Source organism: Elephas maximus, chromosome 7 (assembly GCF_024166365.1).
Source record: "Elephas maximus indicus isolate mEleMax1 chromosome 7, mEleMax1 primary haplotype, whole genome shotgun sequence".
Lineage (NCBI taxonomy): Eukaryota > Metazoa > Chordata > Mammalia > Proboscidea > Elephantidae > Elephas > Elephas maximus.
Window position 1 is genome coordinate 106288188 of NC_064825.1, and position 19762 is coordinate 106307949.

The 19762-nt window shown below is 39.3% G+C and overlaps 1 pseudogene; it reads right to left on the bottom strand.

The window, feature by feature from the left end:
* Positions 1-13530: 13530 nt before the first annotated feature.
* LOC126080215 (olfactory receptor 5T3-like) lies at positions 13531-14519 on the bottom strand (annotated as a pseudogene).
* Positions 14520-19762: the final 5243 nt, after the last annotated feature.

Consider the following 19762-nt stretch of genomic DNA (forward strand, 5'->3'; position numbering starts at 1 on the left):
ATTATTTTCCACTATTTGAAAACTGTTCATTGATTTGTTCAAATCCTGTAAATCAACATTATGTTTTTCTACTTTCTTAATGTATTTAAAAAATGTGCCTTATATACCAATACCGTATAGAATTATTTCATTATAACTTATTTCTACTTTGAAGCATGAAGCATGTGTTGTCTGGAATCTCTCTCTCTATTTACATTAGAGATAAGTGATAAGCATTTTTTCAGTAAGAATTTGTTGGCTTGTTTCTAATCTTGTAAATGCATTGTGTCTTTTCTTATATTTACATGTTATTTCCATTTTCTGGTCTTTTCTGTAAACTACATTTGGCTTGCTTTCATTTATGTATTCTTTTATATATCCTGTAGATCTGTATTGGCAACAGATTCTACTATTTTGTAGACAACACAAATCTCAAGAAATGCTTAAAAATTAACTCAGGCTACACTACCATCTTTATAATACAATATAAAAGTAAAGAAAATACATATATAACATTAAATAAGAATAGTATAACCTATGGGCAATGTGACTTAAACCATCTGTATTTCCCATCTCATTTTTCTACTACATAAGTGCTTTCCAAGTTTTATGTACTATTTGTTCTTATGTATTTTTAAAACAATTTTCTTGTTCATGGTAACTATGCCAAAATCTATGTATGGTAAAATTTCAACTATTTATGTAGTAATAAAGACAATAAGACTGAGATAGAGCATGACAAAATGTGAACATTTTCCAAGTACATTTTATTTCCAAATAATTGATGAATAGATAGTAATATTAATGGGCATGGCTTATCTTCACAAGCTAATTCTCAGATTTAAATAAAAATAAAACAATTGCTATCAACTTTATTCTGATTCAAAGTGATCCCAAGTATGTCATAGTAGAACTGTGCTTCATAGTGTTTTCATTGGCTGGTTTTTTGAAAGTAGATCTCCAGTCCTTTCTTCTGAGGTACTCTGGGTAGACTTCGACCTCCATCCTCTCAGTTAACCATTTGTGCGACCCAGGGACTCCAGCTTGCAGATGGGTAATAGCAATATTCACAACTTAATTTTAGGTAATGGGAAACCATCCTTCTACTTGTTCATATTAAAACTAAGAAAGCATCCATAGGTTTTCTTTTTATTTCACAAAACTCACAATCAGTCCTTCAGCATATCATGTTGATTCTACCCACAGTATATACTCAGAGTTTGACTACTTCTCAACGCCTCCTCTGCTACGGCCCTGGCCCAAGGAACTATTATATCAGCCTTAATTACTGCTGCGTCCTCTTAGTTTGTCCCTGTGCATTCTCTTACTCCCCTTGAATCTAGTTTCAAAAGTACCATTTTTCTTCTCAAACTTTGCAAGACTACCTAGCATACTAAGAGTAAAGGCCATAACACTTAAAAGAGCCTAAGGTACAACATGATCTTGCCCCTGCTTCTTACTTCTTGGAATTCACCCTCTACTGTTCTGTCATACTCACTTTGTTTTGGCCACACTGACTCTTTCACTCCTCCCTGGACACATCAGTTCTGATACTGCCTAAGACTTTCCTGTCTGTTCTTCTTCATTCAGAAATTCCCGCCCCCGCCCCCCGCCAGATAAATGCTTGACTTTTTTTTTTGTTCTCTTTCTTGTAAGACCATCCTGCCCCATCACTCTTCTTGCTTCATTTTGTTTTCCATAGCACTTATCTCCATTTGGAAACGCTGGTGGTGTAGTGCTTGAGTGCTACAGCTGCTAACCAAAGGGTTGGCAGTTCAAGTCCACCAGGTGCTCCCTGGAAACTCTATGGGGCAGTTCTACTCTGTCCTATAGGGTCACTATGAGTCAGAATCGACTCCAAGGCACTGGGTTTGGTTTTTTTTTTTTTTTTTTGGTTATTTCCATACTCTTATTGAAAAATTGCCTTAGCAAGGCTTGAAAGGCCAAAGTCATCAACCTGTGTTAGAAACAGTAGTTAAATTTTAAAATCACGCTCACATGAAGTATAAATTTTACCTAACACAAAAGTTACTATCAAATTCAAAGCTTACAGCCAAACACTAGGTCCAAATGAAACTTTCTTTTCCTTGAGGAGTATGTGCACTGAGATACAAATTCCCTTTAAAAGAATGGCCTTTTATTCCTATAGTAGCACAAATGTAGTTTGGGGTTAACAGGCACGCTTGCACATTATTCTCGCATCATACCTATTTTAGTTTTGGTAAATTTCAAATTATACATCTTTCATGACACAGTTTATGTGTCTAGCTCCCATTCACCAGTGTGTCATGCTTTATCAATTCATACACTCCCAGTTTCCTGATAGTCAATGATCTATTCTAATAAGGTATTTTTACCTGTTGTCTTCAAGTTGATTCTGACTCATGGCAAACCCACACGTTTCAGAGTAGAACTGCAATCCATAGGGTTTTCTGCTGTTGTAATCTTACTAAAATTTCCCTAGGTGGCACAAACCAATTGTCCTTGACTACTAACCTAAAGGTTGGTTGATTGAATTCACCCAGCATCTTTGCAGAAGAAAGGCCTTGTAATCTGTTCCATAAAGATTACAGCCAAGGAATCCCCTTGGAGCATATCTCCTCTGTAACACATGATGTCACCATATGTCAGAATCGGCTACACTGGCACCAGGTTTTTCTTTTTTTTTTTTTTAACTTTATGGAAGTAGGTCTCTAGACCTTTCTTCTGCAGCACCACTGGGTATATTTGAACCACCAACCTTTCAGTTAGTACCCAAGAGCAAACTATTTGTACTACCTAGAAACTCTCTGTTGTTGTTGTTGTTAGGTGCCCTAGAATCAGTTCCAAGTCATAGCAAACTTCTGAACAACAGAACAAAACACTGCCTGGTCCAGTCCCATGCCCACAATCAATGTTATGCTTGAGGCCGTTGTCGTAGTCACTGTGTCAATCCATCTTCTTGAGGGCCTTGCTCTTTTTTATTGACACCGTACTGTACCAAGTATGATGTCCTGCTCCAAGGACTGATCTCTCCTGACAACATGCCCAAAGCATGTAAGACATACTGTCACCATTCTTGCTTCTAACGAGCATTCTGGTTGTACTTCTTCCAAGACTGATTTGTTTATTCTTTTGGCAGTCCATGGTATATATTCAATATTCTTTGTTAACATCCCAATTCAAAAGTGTCAATTTTTCTTCTGTATTCCTTATTTATTGTCCAGCTTCTGCACGCATATGATGCAACTGAAAATACCATGGCTTGGGTCAGGCACACCTTAGTCTTCAAGGTGACATCTTTGCTTTTTAACACTTTAAAAAGGTCTTTTGAGGCAGATTTGCCTAATACGATGCATCTTTTGATTTCTTGACTGCTGCTTCCACGGGTGTTGATTACGGAGACAAGTAAAATGAGATCCTTGACAGCTTCAATCTTTTCTCCATTTATCATGATGTTGTTTATTGGTCCAGTTGTGAGGATTTTTGTTGGCTTTATGTTGAGGTGTAATCTATACTGAAGGCTGTGGTCTTTGATCTTCATCAATAAGTGCTTCAAGTCCTTGTCACTTTCAGCAAGCAAGGTTGTGTCATCTCCATAATGCAGGTTGTTAATGAGTCTTCCTCCAACCCTGATGCCCCATTCTTCTTCATATAGCCCAGCTTCTTGGATTATTTGCTGAGTTTACAGATTGAATAGGTATGGTGAAAAGATACAACCCTGACACACAACTTTACTGACTTTAAACCATGCAGTATCCTCTCATTCTGTCTGGACAACTGCCTTTTGATCTAAATACAGATTCCTCATAAGTTCTAGAATTTCCATTCTCCACAATGTTATGCATAATTTGTTATAATCCACACAGTCAAATGCCTTTGCATAGTCAGTAAAACACAGGTAAACATCTTTTTTTATTCCCTAATTTCAGCCAGGATCCATCTGACATCAGCAATGATATCCCCAGTTCCACGTCCTCTTCTGAATCCAGCCTGAATTTCTGGCAGTTTCCTGTTGATATATCGCTGCAGCTGCTTTTGAATTATCTTCTGCAAAATTTTACTTGCATATGGCACTGGGTTAACTGGGTTTTTATGATGTTAATGATTTTGTTTGATAATTTACTCATTCGGTTGGATCAATTTTCTTGGTCATAGGCATGAATATGGATCCCCCTCTTCCAGTCATTCGGTCAGGTAGCTGTCTTCCAAATTTCTTGGCATAGACAAGTGAGCACTTCCAGTACTGCATCCACTTGTTGAAACATCTCAATTGATATTCCGTCAATTCCTGGAGCCTTGTTTTTTGCCATTGCATTCAGTGCCGCTTGGACTTCTTCCTCAGTACCGTTGGTTCCTGATTGTATCCTACCTCTTGAAATGGTTGAACATCGACTAACTCTTTTTGGCATGACGGTTCTGTGTATTCCTGCCATCTTCTTTTGATGCTTTCTGCACTGTTTAATATTACCCCTATAGAAACCTTCACTATCGCAACTTGAGGCTTGAATTTTTTCTTCAGCTCTTTCAGCTTGAGAAACTCTGAGCGTGTCCTTCCCTTTTGATTTTCTATCTCCAGCTCTTTGCACATGTAATTATAATGCTTTACTTTGTCTTCTCAAGCCACCCACTGAAACCTTCAGTTCTTTTACTTGATCAATTCCTCCTTTGGCTTTAGGGACTCAATGTTCAAGAGCAAGTTCCAGAGTCTCTTCTGACATCTATTTTGGTGTTTTCTTTCTTTCCCGTCTTTTTAATGACCTCTTGCTTTCTTCATGTGTGGTGTCTTTGATGTCATTCCACAACTCGTCTGGTCTTCTGTCATTAGTGTTCAATGTGTCAAATCTATTCTTGAGATGGTCTCTAAATTCAGGTGGGATATGCTTGAGGTCATTCTTTGACTCGCATGGACTTGTTCTAATTTTCTTCAGTTTCAACTTGAAATGACATATGAGTAATTGATGATCTGTTCCACAATTTCCCCCTAACCTTGAAGTGACTGAGGATATTGAACTTTTCTATTGCCTGTTCCCACAGATGTAGTTTTTTGATTCCTGTGATCCCATCTGGTGAGGTCCATGTGTATAATCACTGTTTATGTTAGTGAAAAAAGGTATTTGCAATGAAGAAGTCATTGCTCTTGCAAAATTCTGTCATGTGATCTCTGGGATCATTTCTATCACCAAGGCCATCTTGTCCAACTACCAATCCTTCTTCTTTGTTTCCAAATTTGCATTCCAATAACCAGTAATTATCAATGCATCCTGATTGCATGTTCAATTGTACTGTAGAAGTTGTAAAAATCTTCAGTTTCTTCATCTTTGGCCTTAGTAATTGGTACGTAAATACGAATAATAGTCATTGGCTTAGTTAATTGGTGGTGGTATAACAGAAATACCACAAGTGAATGGCTTTAAAAAAGAGAAATTTATTTTCTCACAGCCTACTAGGTTACAATTCCAAATTTAGGGTGTCAGTTCCAGGGGAAGGCTTTCTGTCTTTGTCAGCTCTGGAGAAAGGTCCTTGTCCTCAATCTTCCCTGGGTCGAGGAGCTTCTCAGGTGCAGGGATCCCTTGTCCAAAGGATGTGCTGTGCTTCTGGTACTGCTTTCTTGGTGATATGAGGTCTCCAACTCTATGCTTGCTTCCTTTTCCTTTGATCTTTTGGAGATAAAAGTTGGTGCAGGCCACACCCCAGGGAAACTCCCTTTACCTTAATCCTCTCAACAGAAAATTAAAATCACAAAATGGAGGACAACTACATAATACTGGGAATCAAGGCTTAACCAAGTTGATACACACATTTTCAGGGGGACAAAATTCAATCCGTGACAAAGTATTAACTAGTCTTCCTTGTAGGAGTATGGATATTATCCAATCACTGATAGCCTTGTACTTCAGGGTCGATCTTGAAATGTCCTTTATGAGGATGAATGCAATGCCATTCCTCTTCAAGTTGTCATTCTGAGCATAGTAGGCCATATGATTGTCTGATTCAAAATGGCCAGCACCAATCCATTTCAGCTCACTAATGCCTAGGATATCAATGTTTATGCATTCCATTTCATTTTTGACAATTCCCAAATTTTCCTGGATTCATGCTTGGTACATTCCGTATTTTTGGGTAGTACCACATCAGCAAATGAAGGTCCCAAAAGTTTGACTCCATCCATTTCATCAAGGTCGACTCTATTTTAAGGAGGCAGCTCTTCCCTGGTAGTCTTTTGAGCGTCTTCCAACTTGGAGGGCTCATCTTCTGGCACTATATCAGAAAATGTTTTCACTGGCTAATTCTTTTCAGAAGTAGACTGCTGGGTCCTTCTTTCTAGGCTCTCTTAGTCTAGAAGCTCAGCTGAAACCTGTCCGCCATGGGGACCCTGCTGGTATCTGAACACCTGTGGCATAGCTTTCAGTGTCACAGCCACACACAAGCCCACACAGTAGGACAAACTGACAGGCATGTGGGGGAATAACTCTGTAGACAAGGTGTATCACCTACAAACTTTTTATAGGAATGGCAGTCCCTCCATTAGCTTTTCATTAATCACTAATTAACACTGTATTGTTTACCAAGAGGTTTGCTTGGGTGCATGGGCATTAGCCTATTTACAAATAGATTTGGTTGAATCCATTTATTCCTTTCTAGTGTCCTGGTTGAGACAAAATGGGTGCAGACTTCGTGTTAAACCTTTCTTCCCATGACTGCAATATGAAAGATCACACTAAGAGGAAGAAAAGAGAGAAAGATAGAGAGAACAAAAAATACAGAAGGAAGCTGAAGAAGAAAATATAAAAACAAACAAAACAAAAACCTCTCGCTACATCTCTAGTACACTTAGAGATGTAAAATTTCATTTTCACCCTGAATATAAAAAAAATACTAAATGAACAAAGACAATTCCAGAAATTTAAAAATGGTAGCATAAATTAAACATGATTGGAGATTAATAAAGAATCTTAAAATGCTCCATCAAAGTAAAACAAAAAGATGAACAAATCAGAAAGAAAATAAGAGATTCAGTCAAGCAGGTTCAACATCTGAATTAAAGTAGATTAAAAAAGAGACATTAAAAAATATGAGGGACAATTCCTGGAGAATTGATTAAAGGCACATTTGCAGATCAGAGAAAATGATTCCCCATGTGTCTGGTAGAATACTTGAAAATTGTCAGAAAACTTTAGAAGAATGAGGAAATGGGAAAATTCTAAAAGTTTCTGAAGAGAGAGATGTGGTCTCATTAAAAGAATCAGTCAGAATAACTCTGATTACCTCTCACTTCTCAACAATAATATCTATAAAGCAAAGAAAAAAATTCCAAATTTTTATTCATCTAGAACAATGGTGTCATTAGGGTTAGTTTCACCCATTCCAGAACTCATGGTGTCACCCCCTCCCTCCATGGGTGGGCCGGTGGGAGAACTGCCTCCCCATGGATGGAGCTGCCCAAAACCTCCCCCACTCAGGACCAGGCACCATGCTGAGGTGCACCATCCCTCCCACATCCACCTCCCACATCTGCCCCTCACAGCTCCCCCCCACTGGCCTGTCACTGACAGGGTGCATGCAGATGAGCCTCCATGCTGCCATTGAACAGAAAGAGGGTCTCCACATTGGGATAGTGACAACTTACTACACTGGGTGATGGGTGACACCAAAATTAGTGAAACCACTGCCGTGTCAGCCCCTCTTGATGAGGTGTCAGCCTGCTTACCACCTCTGCAGACCCTGGAGACATTTTGGAGTCACCCCCTCTGCCAGTGCCAGGGGGTGTGGTTCACACATCACCCACCCAGTTCCCTAGTGATGCTACTAATGTAGAAAATTTTAAAAGGATTTATTTGATTTCTCTAAGAGATTATTTAATGGGTTATCCATTTTTTTTTTTTTTCTGGTATGAACCTTTTAAGAAGTATCTATTTCATCAAAATTATCAAATATATTAGCAAAAAGGTCATTTATAATATTTTCTTATCATTCCATTAATATGTATGAGGATATTGTGATATCCCTTCTTTCATTCCTGGTAATAGTAATTTGTGTCTTCTCTTTTTTCTTTTTCTTTTTGATCAACCTGATCAATCTATTAACTTCCTCATAGAGAGAAATTTTGGTTTCATTTTTTTCGAATTTATTGATTTCTGCTCTTATTTTCTTCCTTTTGTTTGCTTTTATTTTTAATTTATTATTATTATCTTCTTTTTTTGGTCCAAGCTTAGCCTGTTGATTAAAATCTTCCCTTGTTTTCTAAAATAAGTATTAATTCAATAAATTTCTTTTAAAACAGGAAGGTCAGCTCAACTGGACTGGACCAAAAGCAAAGAAGTTTCCAGGATAAACTGAATGCTTCAAAGGTCAGCAGAGCAAGGGTGGGGGTTTGGGGACTATGGCTTAAGGGGACTTCTAAGTCAATTGGCAAAATAACACTATTATGAAAACATTCTGCATCCCACTTTGAAATGTGGCATCTGGGGCTTAAATGCTAACAAGCGGCCATCTAAGATGCATCAATTGGTCTCAACCCACCTGGAGCAAAGGAGAATGAAGAACACCAAGGTCACACGATATCTATGAGCCCAAGAGACAGAAAGGGCCACATGAACCACAGACTTATATCATCTTGATACCAGAAGAACTAGATGGTATCTGGCCACAACCGATGACTGCCCTGACAGGGAGAACAACAGAGAACTCCTGAGGGAGCAGGAGACTAGTGGGATGCAGACCCCAAATTCTCATAAAAGGACCAGACTTAATGGTCTGACTGAGACTAGAGGAATCCCGGCGGGCATGGTCCCCAAACCTTCTGTAGGCCCAGGACAGGAACCATTCCCAAAGACAACTCATGAGACATGGAAAGGACTGGACAATGGGTAGGAGAGAGATGCTGACAAAGAGTGAGCTACTTGTATCAGGTGGACTCTTGAGACTGTGTTGGCATCTCCTGTCTGGAGGGGAAATAGGAGGGTAGAGAGGGTTAGAAACTGGGAAAATTGTCACGAAAGGAGAGACTGAAAGGAGGGAGCAGACTGACCCATTAGGGGGAGAGTAAGTGGGAGTATGGAGTAAGGTGTATATAAGCTTATATGTGACAGACTGACTTGATTTGTAAACTTTCACTTAAAGCACAACAAATATTATTAAAAAAAAAAAAATACAATCAAAAAAAGAAAAAAAAGAAAACAGGGACTTAACTACATCCCCCAGTTTGAGAAATGTTCTATTTTCATTTTCATTCAAATAAAAATATATTGTAATTTCCCTTAAGATTGCCTCCTTGACGCATGGATGATTTAGAAATGCACTGTTAGCATTAACCATTTGCCCCATCCAGGAACAAATTATAAAATATGCGAAGCAGATTTCAGTAGAGATTTCTTTTATCTGTGGAATTTATCAATTACTGAGAGAAGAATGTGCAAATCTCCAGTTATAGTCGTGTATTTGTATATTGCTCCTTTCCATTCTAACAATGTTTTCCGCATGCCTTCTGAACTTCCATTGTTAGATGTATACAAGTTTCAAAGTTTTAGGTCTTAGGGAAAAACTGAGGTTTTTTGGTCCCTCCCCCCCCACACACAGACACAATGTAACAACTGTGTTTATCCTTATAACATGCCTTTGTCTGGTCTACTTCACTGTTCTCACCAGTACAATATCTACTTGGGATTCTAGTTCTGCACTTTGAAAATGTTAAACAGCATCACCTCAATTGATGATAATCAAAATGTATATTTCAAGGTGCTGTGGCTTCTAATTGCATGATTTTTATAAGATAAAATGTTTCCCATATTGCATCTTTGAAAATTCGTGTTTCAGAGAATATCTTTGCTGTCCAGTGCTGCTATAACAGAAATACCACAAGTGGATGGCCTTAACAAAGAGAAATTTATTCTCTCACAGTCCAGGAGGCTAGAAGTCCAATTTCAGGGTGCCAGCTCTAGGGGAAGGCTTTCTCTCTCTATCGGCTCCGGGAAAGGCACTTGTCATCAGTCTTTCCCGGTGGAGGAGCTTCTCAGTGCACGGATCCCAAGTCCAAAGGACACGCTCTTCTCATGGCTCATGTTTCTTGGTGGTACGAGGTTCCCATGTTTCTCTGCTCTTTTCACTCTTTTATATCTCAAAAGTGATTGGCTTAAGACACAACCTAATCTTGTAGACTGAGTCCTGCCTCATCAACATAACTGCCACTAATTCCGTCTCATTAACATCATCAACATCATAGGGATAGGATTTACAACACACGGGAAAATCACATTAGGTGGCTAAATGGTGGATGATCACACAAAACTAGGAATCATGGACTAACCAAGTTAACACTTATTTTGGGGGACACGATTCAATCCATGACATTCCACACTTTGGTCTACAAAATTCATGTCCTCACCACATGTAAAATGCATTCACTCCATCATATCATAACAAAAGCCTTAAATCAACTCCAAGTCCAAAATCCAAACATTCCTATTCATCTGTGAAATCTAGAATACAAGTTATCTGTTTCCAAAGTACAATTATGGAACAGCCACAAGCTATACATTTCCATTACAAATGGGAGAAATTAGAGGGAAACAAGGGATAACAGGCACCAAGGAAGTCAGCAGAACATATTACATTAGCTCTCAAGGCTTGAAAATATCCTCTGTTCTCCGAGACCATTCACACAATGACCCTGCCCTCAAGACTCTAGGTATTGGCCACACTTTCTGGATTCTGAGTGGAGCCCCCTTGGCCCTGGGTTTCAACTCTGCCTTCCAGACCCACTGGAATGGAAACTGTAGTCCCTTGGCTTTGGGAGGCCCCATTCTCCGACTCCATCTGAGTGGCTACTCCACCCTTTGAGACCTCAGAATTCGTGGTCATACCCTTTGGGATAGAGGTATCTCTGCTTCCTGTGTTCCTTCTCTTTTCAGCATCTGCTTCCTGGTCTCTTGGCCTCTTGGCCCTTTGGGCCTCTCCTCCCAAGTTGCCGTTCTTGGGCAAGTGTTCCAAAGCTCTGTATATCCACCAGTAATCACCTGGAGGCACCCCACTTGGCCAATAAACTTAGTCTGGGAGGCACTCAGCTCTCTTGCTTCATGGATCAGCAAGCCTAGCTCCACCAATAAGTTCTTAGAGGCACCCCACTCCACCAGGAAACCTCCTTCGCAAAGGCACTCAGCACTCTCGCTCCCTGGGTCAGCTCCAGCACCATCACACCCTGGTGTGGTTGTGCCACTTCCAGTTCTCTGTTACGGCTGGTTCTCTACTGCTGCTGGTTTTCACCATCTACAGCTTTAAAACCACTTCCATATTTTAGGTATCTGTTAGAGCAGCACCCCACTCTCTAGGTACCACATTTCGTCTTAGTTATCCAGTGCTGCTATAACAGAAATACCCCAAGTGGATGGCTTTAACAAAGAGAAATTTATTCTCTCACAGTCTAGGAAGCTAGAAGCCCAAATTCAGGGTGTCACTTCTAGGGGAAGGTTTTTTCTCTCTGTTGGCTCTGGGGGAAAGTCTTTGTCATCAGTCTTCCAGTTCAAGTAGTTCTCAACGCAAGGACGCTGGGTCCAAAAGACATACTATTCTCCTGGTTCTTGTTTCTTGGTGTTATGAGGTCCCCAGTCTCTCTGCTCATTTTTCTCTTTTAAATCTCAAAAGAGATTGGCTTAATACACAACCTGATCTTAGTTCAGAACTCAACTTACACTTAAGAATTGACTCTTAAAGGAACATTGTTTTAATTATAATAGTCTGATGACTTTGTTGTGGTTGAGTCACATGTTAGGCACCACAGATGGGAAGAGAGTGACTTTCATTGAGAGAAAAAGAACTCTTCATTCTCAGTGACTCTCTAATAAAAAATCTTGGAACAAAAACCAATAAATAAATGGAACTTAGCATAAGCAGGACAGAGTTGCCGTGATGTGGGATCTATTTTAATTTCCTGGGCCTTGATCATTGGGCTTTTGAGGAACTTTGAGGAACAATGGCCAGTGCAAGACTGTTCTTCACATTTACTGAATAAAGGTAGAACTAAGAATCAACCCAATGGCAACTAACAACAACAACAGGAATTGAACTAAGATCACTAAAGAGTTTCCCAAAGGTGGGCTAGTTTTTCAGATCTTGGAGAAACCACACATAGTAGTCAGTTGTAGGTTATTCTCTAAGTTATATCTTTGGTTATTCTCTAAGTTATATCTTTGTTTTTCCTGGGCTATAAGTATACTCTCAATAAATATTACTACCTGGTCTCAGTATCAATACAATAACTTGAATTGTGTTGTTGGCAAAGAATATTGAATATACAATGGAAATTCTGAAGAACAGACAAATCCATAATGAAGGAAGTACAGCCATTATGTTCCTTAGAAGTTAAGGTAGCTACACTTTGTCTTGCTTATGTTGGACACATCATAAGAAAAGATCAATCACTAGGAAGGGACAACATGTTTGGTAAAGTAGAGGGTCAGCAAAAACAAGGGAAAACCTTCAAGAGATAGACAAGACACAGTGGCTGCAACAATGGTTCAAACAGACCAAACTGTGAGGATGGCACAGGATCCGACAATATTTCTTTCTGTTATACATAAGGTCACCAAGAGTGGGAGCTGACTTCACAGCGACCTAACAAATAACAATAAAGTCTTAGGATGGGATTCCTGGAAGGTACAAATGTTTAATACACCCAGCTGATAATCAAAAGTTTGGATGTTGAGCTCACCCAGAGATGCCTCAAAAGAAAAGCCTGGTGATCTACTTCCATAAACTCAGCCATTGAATAACCTATGGAGTACAGTTCTACTGTAACATACTTGGGGTCACAAGAGTTGAAGTAGGCTCAATAGCTATTGGTTTGGTTTAGTCTCAGTATATATTTCATATTTTCAAAATGGATAGAGTCAATTGCTGAGACTGGGCAATGTCAATGAAAAACTTTAATAACGGATTAAAAGTTTATGGTATTGAGCCAAACAAGGCAAAAGACATGCTCAGAGGATGCGTGGATTTGAATGTGTGAGGGCACAGAGGGCAAGTAAAGTAACCTTTGGGAGAGTCTTCACAGGGATTTCAGGGTGAGGAATTAAACTTCCAAAAGAGTGCTGAGTAATTGTTATAAAAAATGTGAGGGTAAGTTACGTCATAGAGTTTTGAGGGCATCACCATTATACCAAAACCTGTTGCGGTCGAGTCAATTTTGACTTGTAGCAACCCTGTGGGACAGAGTAGAACTGCCATGTAGAGCTTCCGAAGAGCACCGGGCAGATTTGAATTGCAGACCCTTTGGTTAGCAGCTGTTACACTTAGCCACTATGCCACCAGGGTTTCCATCATCATTATAGTAAGTGAAAATACAGTTATACAAATACTAATTCATCAATAAATGTTTAATATGGATCATTTTGAATACAGCCATAGGTATATAGAGGTAAAATTTATTTGCACTTGTAAAATTCTGCATTGAAAGATTAATTAATGGTTTATTTGAAAATGTTCTAGGACATAGGGACACTATTAACTACAAGCAAGACATTTTCTTCGATAGTTTTGAGTAGAAATATGGACTAACATCCAACATTCTTTTTGGTTTTACTCAATGCTAAAAATGTACTTTACAAACCAATTTCTCTCAAACACTTTTTTCATTGCTTCTTTTGCATCTTTGTTCCTCAAACTGTAAAGGATTGGATTCAGCATGGGAATCACAATGGTGTAGAATACAGACACTATCATGTCATGGTCTAAAGCATAGCTGGAACTTGGTCTCATACACATGAAGAGGATTGCTCCATGGTAAACTGACACTCCAGTTAAGTGAGAACCACAAGAGAAAAGACTTTTTGCCTCCCTTCAGGAGAGTGCATCCTCAGAATGGCCAACAAAATGAAGCCATAGAAGATCAGGACAATCACAATGGTGAATACCTCAATATAATCCACAAAGTAGAAGAGCAGAAGCTGGTTGATGTGAGTGTCAGAACAGGAGATAGCAAGGAGTGGAGGGATATCACAAAAGACATGTCTAATTTCATTGCATGCACAGAAGGAGAGGCTAAAAGTCGCAACTGTGTGTAAAGTACCATGCACAATACCACCAACATATGAAGCAGTGATGAGTGGCACATAGACTCTGGGTGACATGTTAACTGAATACAGAAGTGGGTTGTTGATTGCTACATAGCGATCATATGCCATTGCCACCAAGAGAAAGCATTCTGTGGTCCCAAAAGTGACAAAGAGCAGCATCTGTGTTGCACATCCAATGAATGAAATGGCTTTATTGTCTGTCAGGAAGTTGACCAACATTTTTGGAGTGACAACTGAAGAATAGCAGGCATCCAAGATGGATAACACGCACAGAAAATAGTACATCGGATTGTGAAGTTGGGCATCTGCTGTGACTAATAAAACCAGCCCCAAATTTCCCAGCAGAGTAAAAACATAAATTGCAAAATATAGCAAAAAAAGGTAGACTTGAATCTCAAAGTCATCTGTGAAGCCCAGCAAGGTAAACATGGTGACTTTGGTGATATTCTTCAACTCAGTCCTGTATGGCTCTACCGCTGACAACACCGACATTTCAGTGGCTATGTCTGGGTCCTAAATGCAACATTCGGACATCCTGTGGAAACAGAGTGTACCCAATTACATCTTCATCTTTGTTTTTTGAAGGGGGTAGTAACATCCTATAGGCAGCGATGGGATGTTGTTGTTGTTAACAGCCTTTGAGTTGACCTCCAACTCATGGCAACCACATGCACAACAGGATCAGACCTTTGTGATCCACGGAGTTTCTATTAACCGATTTTCGGAAGTAGATCGCCAAGCCTTACTTCCTAGTCCATCCTAATCTGGAAGTTCTGCTGAAGCCTGTTCAGCATCACAGCAAATGCAAGTTCTACTGACAAATGGGCAGTGGCTGCACTTGAGGTGCTTTGGCCAGAGATCAAACCTGGGTTTCCCATATGAAAGGTCAGAATTCTACCACAGGACCACTACTGCCCCCTAGAGATGGGATAGGCAATGACAAAGTGATTGAGCCCCAAGAACACCAAACCCTTTGACATCCAGTACATTCTGAGTCATAGCAACGTTACAAGACAGGGCAGAACTGCTGCACAGTGTTTCCAAGGAACGGCTGCTGAATTTGAACTGGCGACCTTTTGGTTAGCAGCTGACCTCTTAACCCCGGTACCACCAGGGCTCCATTTGGTCCCATATGGATACAATTTTCTGATTATATATAAAAGAAATGGTTTCATTGCTTTGTTAGCCAAACCTGACATGTTAAAAGAAACAAACAAAAAACAACCACAAAAAAAAACTTGACAACTTAAGTGGTTCTCAAAAATGCAAAATCCTGTTATTCTCAAAGACCAATGAATAGAAGAATTTAAAAATCCAAAAACCATACAATTGAAAGTACACACTAGGACACTAGTCCAGAATTTGCTGCAGTGTGCATCAGCACCTTTCCTTAACGTCCTTGATTATAAAATGAGAACAACAGCATTAACCACTTACAAGATTGCATTACATTTAAATGAGAAAAACTTTGTAAAAAAGACCTAATTTTGAAATTTTTTCAGATACTAGAGAATAGGATAATTTAGACTTACATTTCAAGTTGTTTTAAAAGGCAGTCTCTGATGATCCAACCATTTGGTGTGCCGTTTTCTCTTAATTACCCCATTCCATTGTCATTTCTAGAACAGTGGTGAGCAGGACAGCAGACTCTTCTGGAGACAGATTCATCTCATATGCAAAGGAAAACAGGACATCATCTTTTTTTTTTTTTTTAACTTTTATTGAGCTTCAAGTGAACGTTTACAAATCAAGTCAGTCTGTCACATATAAGTGTATATACATCTTACTCCTTACTCCCACTTGCTCTCCCCCTAATGAGTCAGCCCTTCCAGTCTCTCCTTTCGTGACAATTTTGCCAGCTTCCATCTCTCTCTACCCTCCCATCCCCCCTCCAGACAGGAGATGCCAACAAAGTCTCAAGTGTCCATCTGATATAATTAGCTCACTCTTCATCAGCATCTCTCTCCTACCCCACTGTCCAGTCCCTTTCATGTCTGATGATGGCTCCTGTCCTGTGCCAACAGAAGGTTTGGGGACCATGCCCGCCGGGATTCCTCTAGTCTCAGTCAGACCATTAAGTATGGTCTTTTTATGAGAATTTGGGGTCTGCATCCCAATGATCTCCTGCTCCCTCAGGGGTTCTCTATTGTGCTCCCTGTCAGGGCAGTCATCGATTGTGGCCGGGCACCAACTAGTTCTTCTGGTCTCAGGATGATGTAGGTCTCTGGTTCATGTGGCCCTTTCTGTCTCTTGGGCTCTTACTTGTCCTGTGACCTTGGTGTTCTTCATTCTCCTTTGATCCAGGTGGGTTGAGACCAATTGATGCATCTTAGATGGCCGCTTGTTAGCATTTAAGACCCCAGACGCCACATTTCAAAGTGGGATGCAGAATGTTTTCATAATAGAATTATTTTGCCAATTGACTTAGAAGTCCCCTTAAACCATGGTTCCCAAACCCCCGCCCTTGCTCCGCTGACCTTTGAAGCATTCATTTTATCCCGGAAACTTCTTTGCTTTTGGTCCAGTCCAATTGAGCTGACCTTCCATGTATTGAGTGTTGTCCTTCCCTTCACCTAAAGCAGTTCTTATCGACAAATTAATCAGTAAAAAACCCTCTCCCTCTCTCCCTCTCTCCCTCCCCGCCTCGTAACCACAAAAGTGTGTGTTCTTCTCAGTTTATACTATTTCTCAAGATCTTATACTTGTGGTCTTATACAATATTTGTCCTTTTGCCTCTGACTGATTTCACTCAACATAATGCCTTCCAGGTTCCTCCATGTTATGAAACGTTTCACAGATTCATCACTGTTCTTTATCGATGCGTAGTATTCCATTGTGTGAATATACCACAATTTATTTACCCATTCATCCGTTGATGGACACCTTGGTTGATTCCAGCTTTTTTGCTATTGTAAACAGAGCTGCAATAAACATGGGTGTGCATATATCTGTTTGTGTGAAGGCTCTTGTTTCTCTAGGGTATATTCCAAGGAGTGGGATATCTGGGTTGTATGGTAGTTCTATTTCTAACTGTTTAAGATAACGCCAGATAGATTTCCAAAGTGGTTGTAGCATTTTACATTCCCACCAGCAGTGTATAAGAGTTCCAATCTCTCCGCAGCCTCTCCAACATTTCTTATTTTGTGTTTTTTGGATTAATGCCAGCCTTGTTGGAGTGAGATGGAATCTCATCGTAGTTTTAGTTTGCATTTCTCTAATGGCTAATGATCGAGAACATTTTCTCATGTATCTGTTAGCTGCCTGAATATCTTCTTTAGTGAAGTGTGTGTTCATATCCTTTGCCCACTTCTTGATTGGGTTGTTTGTCTTTCTGTGGTTGAGTTTTGACAGAATCATGTAGATTTTAGAGATCAGGCGCTGGTCGGAGATGTCATAGCTGAAAATTCTTTCCCAGTCTGTAGGTGGTCTTTTTACTCTTTTGGTGAAGTCTTTAGATGAGCATAGGTGTTTGATTTTTAGGAGCACCCAGTTACCTGGTTTCTCTCCGTCATTTTTAGTAATGTTTTGTATTCTGTTTATGCCTTGTATTAGGGCTCCTACGGTTGTCCCAATTTTTTCTTCCATAATCTTTATCGTTTTAGTCTTTATGTTTAGGTCTTTGATCCACTTGGAGTTAGTTTTTGTGCATGGTGTGAGGTATGGGTCCTGTTTCATTTTTTTGCAAATGGATATCCAGTTATGCCAGCACCATTTGTTAAAAAGACTATCTCTTCCCCAATTAACTGCCACTGGGCCTTTGTCGAATATCAGCTGCTCATATGTGGATGGATTTATATCTGGGTTCTCAATTCTGTTCCACTGGTCTATGTGTCTGTTGTACCAATACCAGGCTGTTTTGACTACTGTGGCTGTATAATAGCTTCCGAAATCAGGTAGAGTGAGACCTCCCACTTTCTTCTTCTTTTTCAGTAATGCTTTGCTTATCCGAGGCTTCTTTCCCTTCCATATGAAGTTGGTGATCTGTTTCTCTATCACCTTAAAAAATGACATTGGAATTTGGATCAGAAGTGCATTGTATGTATAGATGGCTTTTGGTAGAATAGACATTTTTACTATGTTAAGTCTTTCTATCCATGAGCAAGGTATGTTTTTCCACTTAAGTATGTCCTTTTTAATTTCTTGTAGTAGAGCTTTGTAGTTTTCTTTGTATAGGTCTTTTACATCTTTGGTAAGATTTATTCCTAAGTATTTTATCTTCTTGGGGGCTACTGTGAATGGTATTGATTTGGTTATTTCCTGTTCGAAGTTCTTTTTGTTGATGTAGAGGAATCCAAGTGATTTTTGTATGTTTATCTTATAACCTGAGACTCTGCCAAACTCTTCTATCAGTTTCAGTAGTTTTCTGGAGGATTCCTTAGGGTTTTCTGTGTATAAGATCATGTCATCTGCAAATAGAGATCATTTTACTTCCTCTTTGCCAATCTGGATGCCCTTTATTTCTTTGTCTAGCCTGATTGCCCTGGCTAGGACTTCTAGCACGATGTTGAATAAGAGCGGTGATAAAGGGCATCCTTGTCTGGTTCCCATTCTCAAGGGAAATGCTTTCAGGTTCTCTCCATTTAGAGTGATGTTGGCTGTTGGCTTTGCATAGATGCCCTTTATTATGTTGAGGAATTTTCCTTCAATTCCTATTTTGGTGAGAGTTTTTATCATAAATGGGTGTTGGACTTTGTCAAATGCCTTTTCTGCATCAATTGATAAGATCATGTGTTTTTTGTCTTTTGTTTTATTTATGTGGTGGATTGCATTAATGGTTTTTCTGATATTAAACCAGCCTTGCATACCTGGTTTAAATCCCACTTGATCGTGGTGAATTATTTTTTTATATGTTGTTGAATTCTATTGGCTAGAATTTTGTTGAGGATTTTTGCATCTATGTTCATGAGGGATATATGTCTGTAATTTTCCTTTTTTGTGATGTCTTTACCTGGTTTTGGTATCAGGGATATGGTGGCTTCATAGAATGAGTTAAGTAGTATTCCGTCATTTTCTATGCTTTGAAATACCTTTAGTAGTAGTGGTGTTAACTCTTCTCTGAAAGTTTGGTAGAACTCTGCAGTGAAGCCGTCTGGGCTAGGGCTTTTTTTTTTTGTTGTTGGGAGTTTTTTGATTACCGTTTCAATCTCTTTTTTTGTTATGGGTCTATTTAGTTGTTCTACTTCTGATTGTGTTAGTTTAGGTAGGTAGTGTTTTTCCAGGAATTCATCCATTTCTTCTAGGTTTGCAAATTTGTTAGAGTACAATTTTTCGTAATAATCTGATATGATTCTTTCAATTTCAGTTGGGTCTGTTCTCATGTGGCCCTTCTCATTTCTTATTCGGGTTATTTGTTTCCTTTCCTGTATTTCTTTAGTCAGTCTAGCCAATGGTTTATCAATTGTGTTAATTTTTTCAAAGAACCAGCTTTTGGCTTTGTTAATTCTTTCAATTGTTTTTCTGTTCTCTAATTCATTTAGTTCAGCTCTAATTTTTATTATTTGTTTTCTTCTGGTGCCTGATGGATTCTTTTGTTGCTCTCTTTCTATTTTTTCAAGTTTTAGGGATGGTTCTCTGCTTTTGGCTCTTTCTTCTTTTTGTATATGTGCATTTATCGATATAAATTGGCCTCTGAGCACTGCTTTTGCTGTGTCCCAGAGGTTTTGATAGGACGTCTTTTCATTCTCGTTGCATTCTATGAATTTCCTTATTCCCTCTTTGATGTCTTCTATAACCCA